The 12,377-nt window shown below is 36.2% G+C and overlaps 1 pseudogene; it reads right to left on the bottom strand.

Moving 5' to 3' along the window:
* LOC125128743 (BRISC complex subunit Abraxas 2-like) overlaps positions 1–12,377 on the bottom strand; it is a 79,320-nt pseudogene that overhangs the window by 54,114 nt on the left and 12,829 nt on the right.

Raw genomic sequence — 12,377 nt, 5'->3', positions numbered from 1 at the left:
TGGTTAGGATTCAGTGCTTTCACTGCTGTGTCTGGAAAGTGAGATGTCACATCAAACTTCTCCATGACATAGCCAAACAAAACAAAACAAAACCTACACAAATTAAATTGCTTCGAATTGTATAATTTTCAGACCCTCCTAACTAGTTATTATTAACATTTTCAAAAGAAAGAACTCATAAAAATGTAATAGTTATCTTTAGGAAAACATGGCTTAATCAGTGAGAAATTCTTATTTTAATGATTGTATGAAAGCATAATTCTAGGGAGTTCCCTCAATTCTAGGGAGTTCCCACAGTGGCTCAGTGGGTTTTGAACCTGGCTAGTATCCATGAAGATGTGGGTTCGATTCTGGGTTTCACTCAGTGGCTTAAGGATCCAGTGGCATTGGCTGGCAGCTGCCGCTCCGATTTGAGCCCTAGCCTGGGAACTTCCATATGCCACAGGTATGGCCCTAAAAAGAAAAACTAACACACGAATAATAAAAATACAGTTCTAGGCACAAGGAATGATCTGGGAGGAATTAGAGCTGCTGTGGCACCCATCAAGATACTTAACATGCATCTAAGTGATCGCACAGAATGGAATATCATACTATTTGATCCAGAAAATCAAATACTTTTCTTCCAAACCATCAGCCTGAACAACAAATTAATTCTGTTTTAAAGACAGATAAAACGGGATCCTAAAATATGACCAAAACTCACTTGAATTCTTCATGGAAGTTTATCCTCAACCCGGCAGAACAATAACACCAATAGGTTCTAAGAAGAGGTATATAATTTCCACACAAAGGGTCAATTCCATAAAAATTTGTTATAAGTTGGATTTTTATAAATTGATTTATATTTTAAACATATTAGAAGGATTTATGATTCAAGGGAATCCTTAGTTTAATTTGGTTTTTATTTATGAACTTATATCTCCGTACAACAGAACCAGGAATTAGCTAATTAGGATGTTTGTTCCGAATATTGTACATTCTGATACCAGATTTGGAATGCCAGTGTATGCCCATGAACTGTGTTAGCATGAGTAATAAATATATTTAACGTACTGAGTGCTTGTTTTGTGACCGTGTGCCCAGAGCTTTATGTGGACTATCTCATTTGATCCTCACAATACACGATGAGGTGCATTCTTTTACTATCCTGATTTTACAGAAAAGGAACCCAGAAATGAGGTCGTTCGCCTAAATGCAATGATGGAGCCTTGATCAGACAGTCAGTTTGATGCCAAATTCCTTAATAACGCTACCATCCAGTTTTCCTTGTCTTAAAGAGGCTAAGAGAGTAGTCACTTTAATATCTAAAAAAAAATATTTTTTCATTAAATATCTAAAGCGGCTCATTTTTAGCAGCCCAGTATAAATAAGCTTAAGAAAAAAGAACTATTTATTACTTCTATAATATTAACAGGAATTTTAAATGCCCTTTTTTGAGCGTGTGGATGTTATGCCTACTTTATTTTTAGTTTTTCAGGAAAGGATTTGGGTTGCTTCGATTCAATTTGCATAAATGCCAACTGCATTTAGAAAATTGTTAACTCTATTACATTTACCTGCTACCAGCAGGTCCAGTTTTCAGGTATAATGACAACATCCCAAAGAGTAAATACTGAGTTGAGTGTGTACTTCCTCAAATAAAACTAACTATGCTCATACAGGAGTTGACTTGGTAGAACCGTCTAGGAAACCTCATCAGGATGGCCGTGGTTTCTATCTCAGATATTTCTCTCATCAGAAATCCTGCATAATTATACATTAGCTATTCAAAGGAATACATTAGAAATCCTAAAGGGAACAGACTTCTTTCTTTAAAAATAATGACTGATTAACATAATAATCATCTCAGTATTTCAATTAATAATCAAGAAATTTTGTTGAAACCCAAAGGGGTGACAAAAATGAGGTCAGATACCAAAAGGGGTGTGAGTGGGTAGGTAGCTTTCAGTGATTACATTCCAGACCTTTCCAGCTATTTAATTTCTCCCTTTACTAGCCCTTCTAAGAAATAGTAAGCAGGAGGTATATGACTGTTGGCATTGCTTTTGCAACAAGAATATAATCGAACAGAAGATAAAACAGTGAGAAATTGTCCAAAGGTGAGTTGCATTTAGAGGAAGGATCAATTTGTTGTCTTGGAGAAGATCAGTGAAACTTAAATTGTCTAGAATCCAAACTTAAGTTGTCTTTTTAGAGCTTAAAGGTGAAAAGACTCACTTGAAAAAGACTCGTTTTGGAGTCTTAAGCATATAGATTATAACCTCTGCTATTTTAAATTTTGCAAAAAAAAAAAAAAAAAGAAAAATGAGGCTACTAAAGATCTTTTTAAGAGAACAGGAACACAAATAATATGAAGAATTTAAAAGCTTGCCAGCATAATAGCAATTAATGACATTAGTATCTGAATGAGTTCATCAGGTATAATGATAAAAGCATGTTAAACTTTGGAGGATTAACATATTAAAATGAGAGCTAATCTAGCTGTTTTAATTGCCTTGCCAATTATCACTTATTTAAAATGGATCATTTATAAATAAGATTTATGTCTAAACCTTTTTTTCAGAGGTGAGCTAGGAATCTAGGATGAACAGCTTAACTTAAACAGTTCTGTTTGGCTGCTCCTGTAAATGTGGGATCTTCCAAACCACAAGATGCTTTTGGTGTTTAATGATTCTACAGGTAAAAGGGCTGTGGATGTGACACTATGTGAGACCCCATTATACTCATTTGCCCAAAAGAGATGAAACGGAAACAAGTCCACATCCTTTCTTTTTCATCTTAATTTACTCACTGACAATAAGTGCATTTTCTGCCTTCTTGCTAAATGTAATTCTCAAGACTTAGAAACGAACTTCTTTTTCCAAGGCACAAAGGGCCATGCCATTTAGAAACCCATCACTAAGAGCAGAGTGGATGTTGCCCCCTAACCCCCAAGATTGATGAATCGCAGTGAGGATGGCTTCACTGTAATCCATTATCTCCAACATAGCTCATAACGTAACAAAAGCAAAAAGGAAAAACTAATGTTCTTTTCATGGATAAAATATTACTAGGTGCATCATCCTGTTTTTTTTTTTTTCTCCTACATTACACATTCCAAAAAGAAAAGTGAAATTGGAGTAGCATTGTATTCCAAAGTAATGCTAATGTATCTGCAATCAAGAAAGAGAAAAAGAGACAAGATTTTTAAAATTATAATTATAACCAGTGCAGGTTGGGATTCTCAAGTTTGAATGACTCTTGTGGAATAATAAAATAAAATGTATTCCCTTTCATCACCATCAAAGTACAAACAGCTAAAAAAGTTGCCATTAGATAAAAGATTAGCAGTGAGACTGATTTCACTGTTTACATGATTAAGTGCCCTGGTGTGGTCTAATGTATGTTGGGAGATGCCTCACTCTCTGAAGGTCAGATGTTAAAAATACAAAGTAACAGTGAGGAAGAAGATAAAAGCTTGCCTGTGGCAAGAACATTTCAAAGGAAAAAAAAAATCTGATGGTGACTACCATATTTATGGAACTAGAATATATCACTAAATACTTGTGAAAACTCATAGAATGTCGCTATTAAAATGAAGAATGTCTTCAAATCTTTACTGAGAGTATATTCTCTGCCTGACATGAAACAATTGTGAGTTATTTCAATAACTTGAAAGTATATATTATTGATCAGAAGCAATAAGAAAAATACAACAGTGTACTGGTCTCCACTGGCTCCTATAACAAATTACCACAAAATGAGTGGCATGAAACAATAGAAATTTATTTTATTACAGTTCTGGAGGTCCAAAGTCTAAAATCAGTGGGTCATCTGGACTGTGTTCCTTCTGGAGTCTTCAGAGAGAAATCTTTTTCTTTGCCTAGTTTAGTTTCTAGAGGCTGCCTGAATTTCTTCGCCTATGATTACCACTTCTTTCTTCTGCCATCACATCTCCTCCTTCCCATGTCTCCTTCTTATAAGGACATTGTGATTATTTTTAGGACTCACTCAGATAATCCAGGAAAATCTCCCTGTCTCAGAATTCTTAATCACATCTCCAGAGATGCTTTTGCCATGTAGGGTAGCATACTCATAGATTATAAAGATGAGGAAGTAGCTATCTTTTCAGGGACATTATTTAGCCTACCATTAAACCATCAATGATAAATGCTAAGTGATAAAGTTATTTATGATTTATTTTCATTCATTCATTCATTCATAAATTATTCATTCATCATTCTTAGTTTCTTCTACATGGAAATTATTGTACAAGGCAGTAGAGATATAAAGAGTACAATTCCTATTCTAAGGAATTCAGAGTCTTACAGAAGAAAGACAAAAAGATAAAGAACTGAAATGTGGTAAGTGAATCAGAAAACATTTAACTCAGATTGAGGGAATGAGGTATGTCAAGGAAGTTTCTTAGGAGGGATCAGGAGGGATAGGCGAAAAAAACTTTGGAATTAGCATGAAGTGATGGGGCATGGGCTGAGATCTGGAAGAGAAAATAACAAGAGAAAAAAGCTTCATTTTTTATTTTATTTTATTATTTTATTTTATTTTGTTTTTAGGGTCACACCTGTGGCATATGGAAATTCCTAGGCTAGAGGTCCAATCAGAGCTGCAGCTGCTGGCCTATGCCATAGCCACAGCAACACTGTGGGGTCCAAGCCATGTCTGTGACGTATACCACAGCTCATGGCAAGCCAGATCCTTAACCCACTGAGCAAGGCCAGGGATCGAACCCACATCCTCATGGATCCTAGTCAGTTTCGTTATCACTGAGCCACAATGGGAACTCTTATTTTTGTGTGTGTGTGTCCCATGTTCTGATATTTCAGAAGAAACTATGGATAAATGTTATAATAAGTGTTAAGCAGCCCTTTACTCTATTGATCTATAATGTTCAGTCTTATGCAAAAAAGTGTATCAGTTCCAGTCACTGCTCAATGCCGATGAGACCATGATTGGATTTGAGGACAAGTAAAACTTTGCTGGTTAATAATTATTCAGGTTTTCTCTCCCATATGTTGAAACTATGAGAAACAGACAGATTAGTTGATGGTAGGCACTAGAGCTAAATACTACAATGTAAAGCAGTGGTATACAAGAATCACCTGTGGAACTGTTCACAGATATAAATTTAGAACACTGTGGCATAGTTTTGTACCTTGAATCCCCACCTAAAAATGTTCAAAGCAAACTGCAAAATTCAAGCCACACAAAGAGCACTTGCAACAAAACTATGTGACAAGATAACCCTCTAAACCCTGACATATCCACAGGTGGGGAAAAATTGCCAACCACCCCAGGAATTTGTATATTACTGGCATGAGGTCAGATGGAAACAAAGTCATGTTCGACACATCTGAAAACCAGAAAACACCAAATGGACAAAAAGATGGTCACTGGAACATGCAGTCGGCCAATTTGAGAACAACGGTTAAAACTGAGGGGTTTCCCCCACAATAGCAGGTCAGTGAGCTCAAGGGGTGCACAGCAAGTTCATCTGAGGAGCTGAAGCAGTTTATCCCCTATGGATGCTCTCAAACTAACTCCCTTCCTGAATTAGAATCTGCTGGAGTCCAGCTCCAGCAGCCAGGGTACCCCTATGGGGATGGATAGTGTCGGCGAAGCACACGGAGACAGCCTCTTTGTCCCTTCTTTCAGGGCGCTGGACTGCTCAAATTTTATCAGCATAAGTAGCAGTTTATATAGACAGCTTAATTGTAACTTACAGTGCTTAGGTCATATTTTCAAAGGTTAGATTTTAGACTACATGGTACAGTAGATATATATTGCGTTCTACGAATTTTAATTAAAACTAAGAATACAATGCATCATGTGAAATTACAATGGGTACAAAACATTATGTGGAAAAAAACGTTATATGAAAATAAGGCAATTTGGTATAAAACGTCTTGCGGTTACTGTTAGCAAGTGCCACCCGTTATTGTTTTAAGCTAATCTTTAACAACAAGAAAGGTCACAAGCACAAGAATTTAACATTTACAAAAACTCATTTTTTAGATTAAAGCTTGGGGTACTAACTTCAAAGCGTTATGGTCAGGGGACAGTATGAGAAAATATTTTTTGTATCAAAGTAACTTAATTTCATAAAACTTAAAAACCCCCTACAAAACTTATTAAAAGCAAGATTATTATTTTTTTCCATCAAGAATAATGTATATCTAACCTATTCTAACCCTATTGTACACTCCACAATTTCCTAACTCTAAAACCTATTTTTACTTGTAACAAACCAATGAACACTTTGTTTTTGCTTACATTAGATCTGAATAGGGGGAATTTCACCAAGGTGAAACGCTTATTATTTTATTACTGTTCCAATTTTTGTTGTTCCAATTTTATTGAATCACAAAACAATATAAAAAAAATAACAAAGAATAACAAACAAACAACAGAAAAAGGTGAATAATAAGTAAATAACAGGAAAGACTGAATTTTCCAAGAAGCAATTCTTATTCTTGCACTATTGCGCAAAGCCTTCATTTTGTTATTGTTGCCGTGGTTGTCGGGTTAGCAGGTGAGCCTCATTATTTTTAGAACTTGCCCTCAGAACTGTGCCACCGCCAGGTAAGCCCTTTTCCCTATTTCTAAACTTGCCCTTGGGTAGGCCAGCGGGTAGGCTTTTTTTTTTTTCCTTGGTTAGGAAACCTGCCTTAGGAACTGTGCCATCAGGCTAGTTCCCTTCCTTGGCCTCCTGTATCTCCTCGGCTCCCTGCAAGAATCCACATTAAGGAGAAGCAAAAAAAGGAAAAAAGTCCCAGGGGAAAAGCTGATAGAGTCACTGCATCCCAGAAAGCAAGCTACCATATCTATAATTTTTAATTTTTTAATTTAAAAAAAAATTTTTGATTGGCTTTTTAGGCCACACCTGCGGCATGTGGAGGTCCCCAGGCTTGGGGTCTAATTAGAGCTATAGCTGCCAGCCTATGCCACAGCCACAGCAATGCCAGATCCGAGCCACCTCTGCGACCTACACCACGGCTCATGCCAACGCCGGATCCTTAAACCACTGAGCGAGGCCAGGGATTGAACCTGCAACCTCATGGTTCCTAGTCAGATTCGTTTCCACTGCGCCATGATGGGAACTACCATCTATAATTTTTTAAACACTAAACATAAATAAATACAAACATACACAGAAGAAAAAGCTCTGTGAAATAGTTCACTAGCTCTATGAAGATAAGCTACCTAAACCAAGAAAATTTCCAAAAGTTCAGGAAAAATAACTTCACAAAAAATGAGCAAAATGTAAATATCACACTTAAATTCCATACAAACCTCCACAGGTTATAAAAGAATGATAAGGAGAGTTTATTAAAAACACAGGTTATCTGGCTCCTCTCCCAGCAGGTCTTGGCCATCAATTACTCCCTCTAACATCTGCCCCCCAAATATCCAAATGATTTCCTTTGTTATGCAAATATTCAAATATTCTCTATCTTAATACCAACAATAAGCCTCTAACCACATTCTTCACATGTGTATCTTGCTAGTTAAATTTCCAAAAGGTAGCATTTTTTTCTTTTTTCCTGTAAATTCATTGCATCCTACTACATCTATGTGGACTATTATTTATCTTCATAAAAATGGTTTATTCCACATATACCTTGGTCTATTTTAATGAAAAAAAAAGTGAAAACAAGGGAATGAAGGTTAAATCTAGTCTAGATTACATAGTGAATGAAATGTATTTTTCCAAGTATTGGAAGACGTTAACAGCGACCCTAAAAATATGTATATTAGAGGAGATAGAGTGAAAATACTATTTAAGTAACAAAAATAAGAAAATATATAAAAGACTGATGAACCTGTTCTATTTTGACTCTAAAGAACATAATAAAACATAAATGGGGTAAAGATAATTTCAGTATCTAGGGTTTCAATCTTTCTATGAAAAATGGCCTGTCCAACTTATTTCCTAGGTAACAACTAAAAGAATATCATCATTTGAAAACTTTTGTTTGTTTGTTTTTAGGGCTGGACTCGTGACATGTGGAGGTTCTCCAGTTAGGGGTCCAATCAGAGCTACAGCTGCCGGTCTGTGCCACAGCCACAGCAACATCAGATCCAAGCCACGCCTGCGCTACACCACAGCTCACAACAACGCCAAGTCTTTAACCTACTGAAAGAGGCCAGGGATAGAACATGCAATCTCATGGTTCCTAGTCAGATTCATTTCCACTGCACCACAATAGGAACTCCTTGAAAATATTTTATTAAATCATAGGGCTCATATTTTTAGATTATAGTTCAGCATGGTTTAGGTAGAGTGACGTCAATCGTATGTAATCTCAACACATTAAAACCAAGTACTGGAGAAATGGTAGGTTAATATGTAACCAAACAAAAAATTTCATTTCTGATAGTGCCAAATATATTTGTTATTTGGAAAATAGGGTAGATGTTAAAAACCAAGTGATGATATGAAATGATGCTTCCAATAGTTAAACTATGCACTGAGCTTGATGAAACTGAGCATGACAGATATTCAAAAATGTATTCAAGAACTTGATGCATAAAATATATTTCTTACTATTGTGTTTCCTGTATTTTCATGAATTCTCCTGGAATTTCTACAATTGACATAAGTTAAGGAAAACACAACTTTCAGAAGGCTTTCATGACTTTCATGTCAGATTTCTTATGTTTAAATTTATAAAACAAATATAATAATATGAAATGTATAAATCTTGTTAGTATAGATCTCACATTGGTAATTTTCACTCATAGCAACTATGACTACCATCAGTCTTCCATGAGGAACTTACCTACTATAGTAATAAGCTTAAGTGTACTAAGTATTATATCACAATCAGTACCTTTGATTCATGTCATGCATTTAGCCTTCTGTGCTACTAAAATCTCCTGATTTACAACCTGACTATGTAATCTGTAAGTCTAAATAAGAATTAACACCAACATTATCCAATATTATCACATCTATACAAAGTGGTATAAAGGTGATGAGCCGAGTACTTTGATCAGTGATTACAGGCAAATTTGTCCACTTTTGCTATTATCCTGAAAATAGCTGTTGATAATTTACTTATTTTTATGTTTATCCCTCTTTTCTATAATTTTAAGTGAAATGTTTAGTTTTCTTCATTTCTTATTTTACTTTTAATTTTACAAACTCAAGGTAGAAAGTGGTGTTTAGTTTAATATTGTCTGAATTTAGAATTGAGCTACAACCAGATCAAAAATGTTATTTTAGGAGTTCCTGCTGTGGCGTAGTGGGTTAAGGATCTGGTGTTGCCATAGCTGTGGTGTAAGATTCTATCCCTGGCCCAGGATCCTCTATACACCATGGGTACAGCCAAAAAATCTCATTATTTCATTTTCCTCCAATCTGAGAAATGTTGATATAATATCTGTATTGGAAGAAAAAAATTATAAAGATAAAACAGATACTGAGTAATTGTGTGTGTGTGTGTGTGTGTGTGTGTGTGTGTTTAGGGCCATACCTATGGTACATGGAAGTTCCCAGGCTAGGGGTCGATCAGAGCCGTAGATGCTGGCCAAAGCCACAGCAACCCAGGATCCAAGTCATGTTTGCAATCTACATCATGGCAATGCTGGGTCCTTAGCTCACTGAGCAAGGCCAAGGATCGAACCTATGTCCTCACGGATACTAGTTGGGTTTGCTACCACAGAGCCACGACAGGAACTCTGATACTGAGTAATTTCTTTATCGATAGTCTGTAAGTTTATTTTTCTTCAGATTTAAAATGAATCTTTATTCATCAAGATTCTCCAAGTTTATTAAATATATTTCCTTCACAAATAAAACAAATACTAGGATTTTTTTTAAGAAAATCTAAATGTACGTATACATGTATGTGTAACTTGGTCCCCATGCTGTACAGCGGAAAAAATAAAATAAATAAATAAGTAGAAAATCTAAATGAGTTAAATGCATTACATAGGAACTGAACTAAATCTACTCTAAGTCTATTCATCATAAAATTTGAGTCTGGTACATAGCTCCTCTCTGTCCTCCAGTCTTGTAGGTCCTTCCTTTAAGATTCCAGAACAGAGATAATAAATTGGCTCATGCAACATAGCAGTCATTCTCCAAAAGGAAAATAATTTATTTGATGACATACATATTTGGATGATTACTTAGTGGTAATTAGCTTTTCTACATTATTTAAAAGGCAGTCATTTTAAGTGCCAATACATATTAGTCTAGTAGAGAAAAGTTGAAACAAAGCCCTCTTTTGATCTTACAAAGTCATATTCAATTGGACAAGACAAGACACATCTGATTTGTTCCAATAAGACTTCTTGGAATTATCCAAAACATTTTCTTGGTAAAAATGAACTTGGCTTATCATAGAAAGAAGGTTCTTTGAAGGCTGCTGCTAAATGCATTGTCTTTTGGAAAAGGTAAATTTCAAGGTACGATAGTACAAAGGTAAGTTCTTCGTTTATAGATTAATTACAGAACACTACTTGTACTTAGTCTCTAATTTTCAATTTATTTTAAACAACAAAAACTGTATTATAATTTCACTTTGTCTAAATTTAACTGTACACCTATGAATCACACCAGAATTAGGACAATTTGATTATATCAATGGTTATGTCTTGAAACCTGTACACTGGGACCAAAGGTGATGACCCATGTGTGTGAGGCTCCTACAAGTACTGTGCCCAAGGGCTCTCTTCTTGGGGCCCAGGGGTCTGAGAAAGCAGTTCTCCCCCCAAAATAATTTGTCAAATATCCTCTCAACTGGTATTTTTAAAAAATGATGCTAAAGGGAGTGTTTCTTTTCTTTAGCTAAATATGGGAGGTGTATGTATTCTTGGAGTCCCCATGGATATGTGTCACGGATTCCCAATTACTCAAATTCCGTAATAGGGAATACTCCATAGGGTCAATCAAATTTTCATTCTGATTCACTTCAGGATACTTCAGTCTGGCACTGGTGGAAGCATGAAGGGAAAAGCCCACAGCTTGAGTTGAGGCATAAATACACTGGTTTTCATGTGAGAAAGGTTTGAAGTAGTTTCTTAACTGTGTGGGTGAAAATCAGAATGAGAGGAGTTCCCTGGTAGTACAATGGGTTAAGGATTCAGCATTGTTACCGCTATGGCTCAGGCTGCTGCTGTTGCTTAGGTTCAGTCCCTGACCTGGGAACTTCTGCATGCCATGGGTGCACTCTCCCCCCAAAAAAAGATCAGAATAAGAGGATCAGAAGCCTCTGCATCGCCAAATGAACTCCTACCTTCCCTATAAACAGTGCATTCAAGGACCAAACATCATTTCCAAATGTTCAGATGGCATCTGTCTGCTTAGCAACATCTGCTGCCATCTTCTTTCTTGTTCTTTATTGTCCTTCATCTGAGTGATGTGTCTTCTCAATTTGTTCATTTCTGCCTGACAAGATTCAACAGCTAGCTCTCTCTTTTCCACATCTGCACATCCTGCCTGAGTGACGAGCATTATAAATCTGTGACGAGCCCTGATATGTTTCATTATTCCATCTTAGTTTAAAAAAAAATAAGTCACTACCATGTTCTTTAATAACTGGCATACCTCTTGGTATTTGGCACTGAAGTCGCTTTGTCCTCACGCTGGCTAATCTTGACTAGATTGAAAATAGCAAAGGACTTCCTTTGATTATATCTTCAATTCAGTCTAAAGAGAACCTATTCTAAAGCAGGAGTGGAGTTACTGGATGTGAAGATGAAAATAAAGTGAAGGAAAAGAAGGTAGGCTTGGAGAGAATGCTGGTGAGCTGCTCGTGAATAACCTCTTCTCTGTTTCTGCTCCGTATTTTGCCAGAATAGGTACCCACCAATAACCCTCTCCGATAGCTTAGAATCCCAGGCAAACTGTCTTTTAACTGTCTTTACTTTGCTTACTTAGTTATAAACACTAAAATGTTTTGAAGAAAGCTTATGGTGACGGATGTCAATTTCTTGCAAAAATTCTGTGTTGTTGATTTGTAAGTCTCTAATGCTAAAGGTCTTAGCTCTTTTAAAAAAATCCTTCTTCAAATGGTCCCTTACAAATAGCAGTCCCCAAGCATCTTCATGCTTAGGCTGGCACCTAGATGAAGGTGATCAAACTGGCCCTGGCAGGAAAGGGTAGGGAGAAGCAAATGAGACTCTGCCTGGCTCACACCTGTGCTTGGCACTCCCAACTGGTGATGAAGGCAGACCTCAGAGAGGCACTGACCTGGGGACCTCAGTGTGGGGCTTGAAGCACTCCCCATAGGTGCTTATATGTAGAATTCCCTAAAAAATATATTTTAAAATATATATTATCAATTCATTAAGATCCTTCAGATTTTTATAGAGATTTTAAGTCATTCAAATGTATTGTTTTAATTGTTATTTAGATGTCATCTTCT

The sequence above is a fragment of the Phacochoerus africanus genome, chromosome 6, assembly GCF_016906955.1.
Source record: "Phacochoerus africanus isolate WHEZ1 chromosome 6, ROS_Pafr_v1, whole genome shotgun sequence".
Lineage (NCBI taxonomy): Eukaryota > Metazoa > Chordata > Mammalia > Artiodactyla > Suidae > Phacochoerus > Phacochoerus africanus.
Note: the sequence above shows the minus strand (reverse complement) of the source record. Positions and strands in the feature narration are given on the sequence as shown.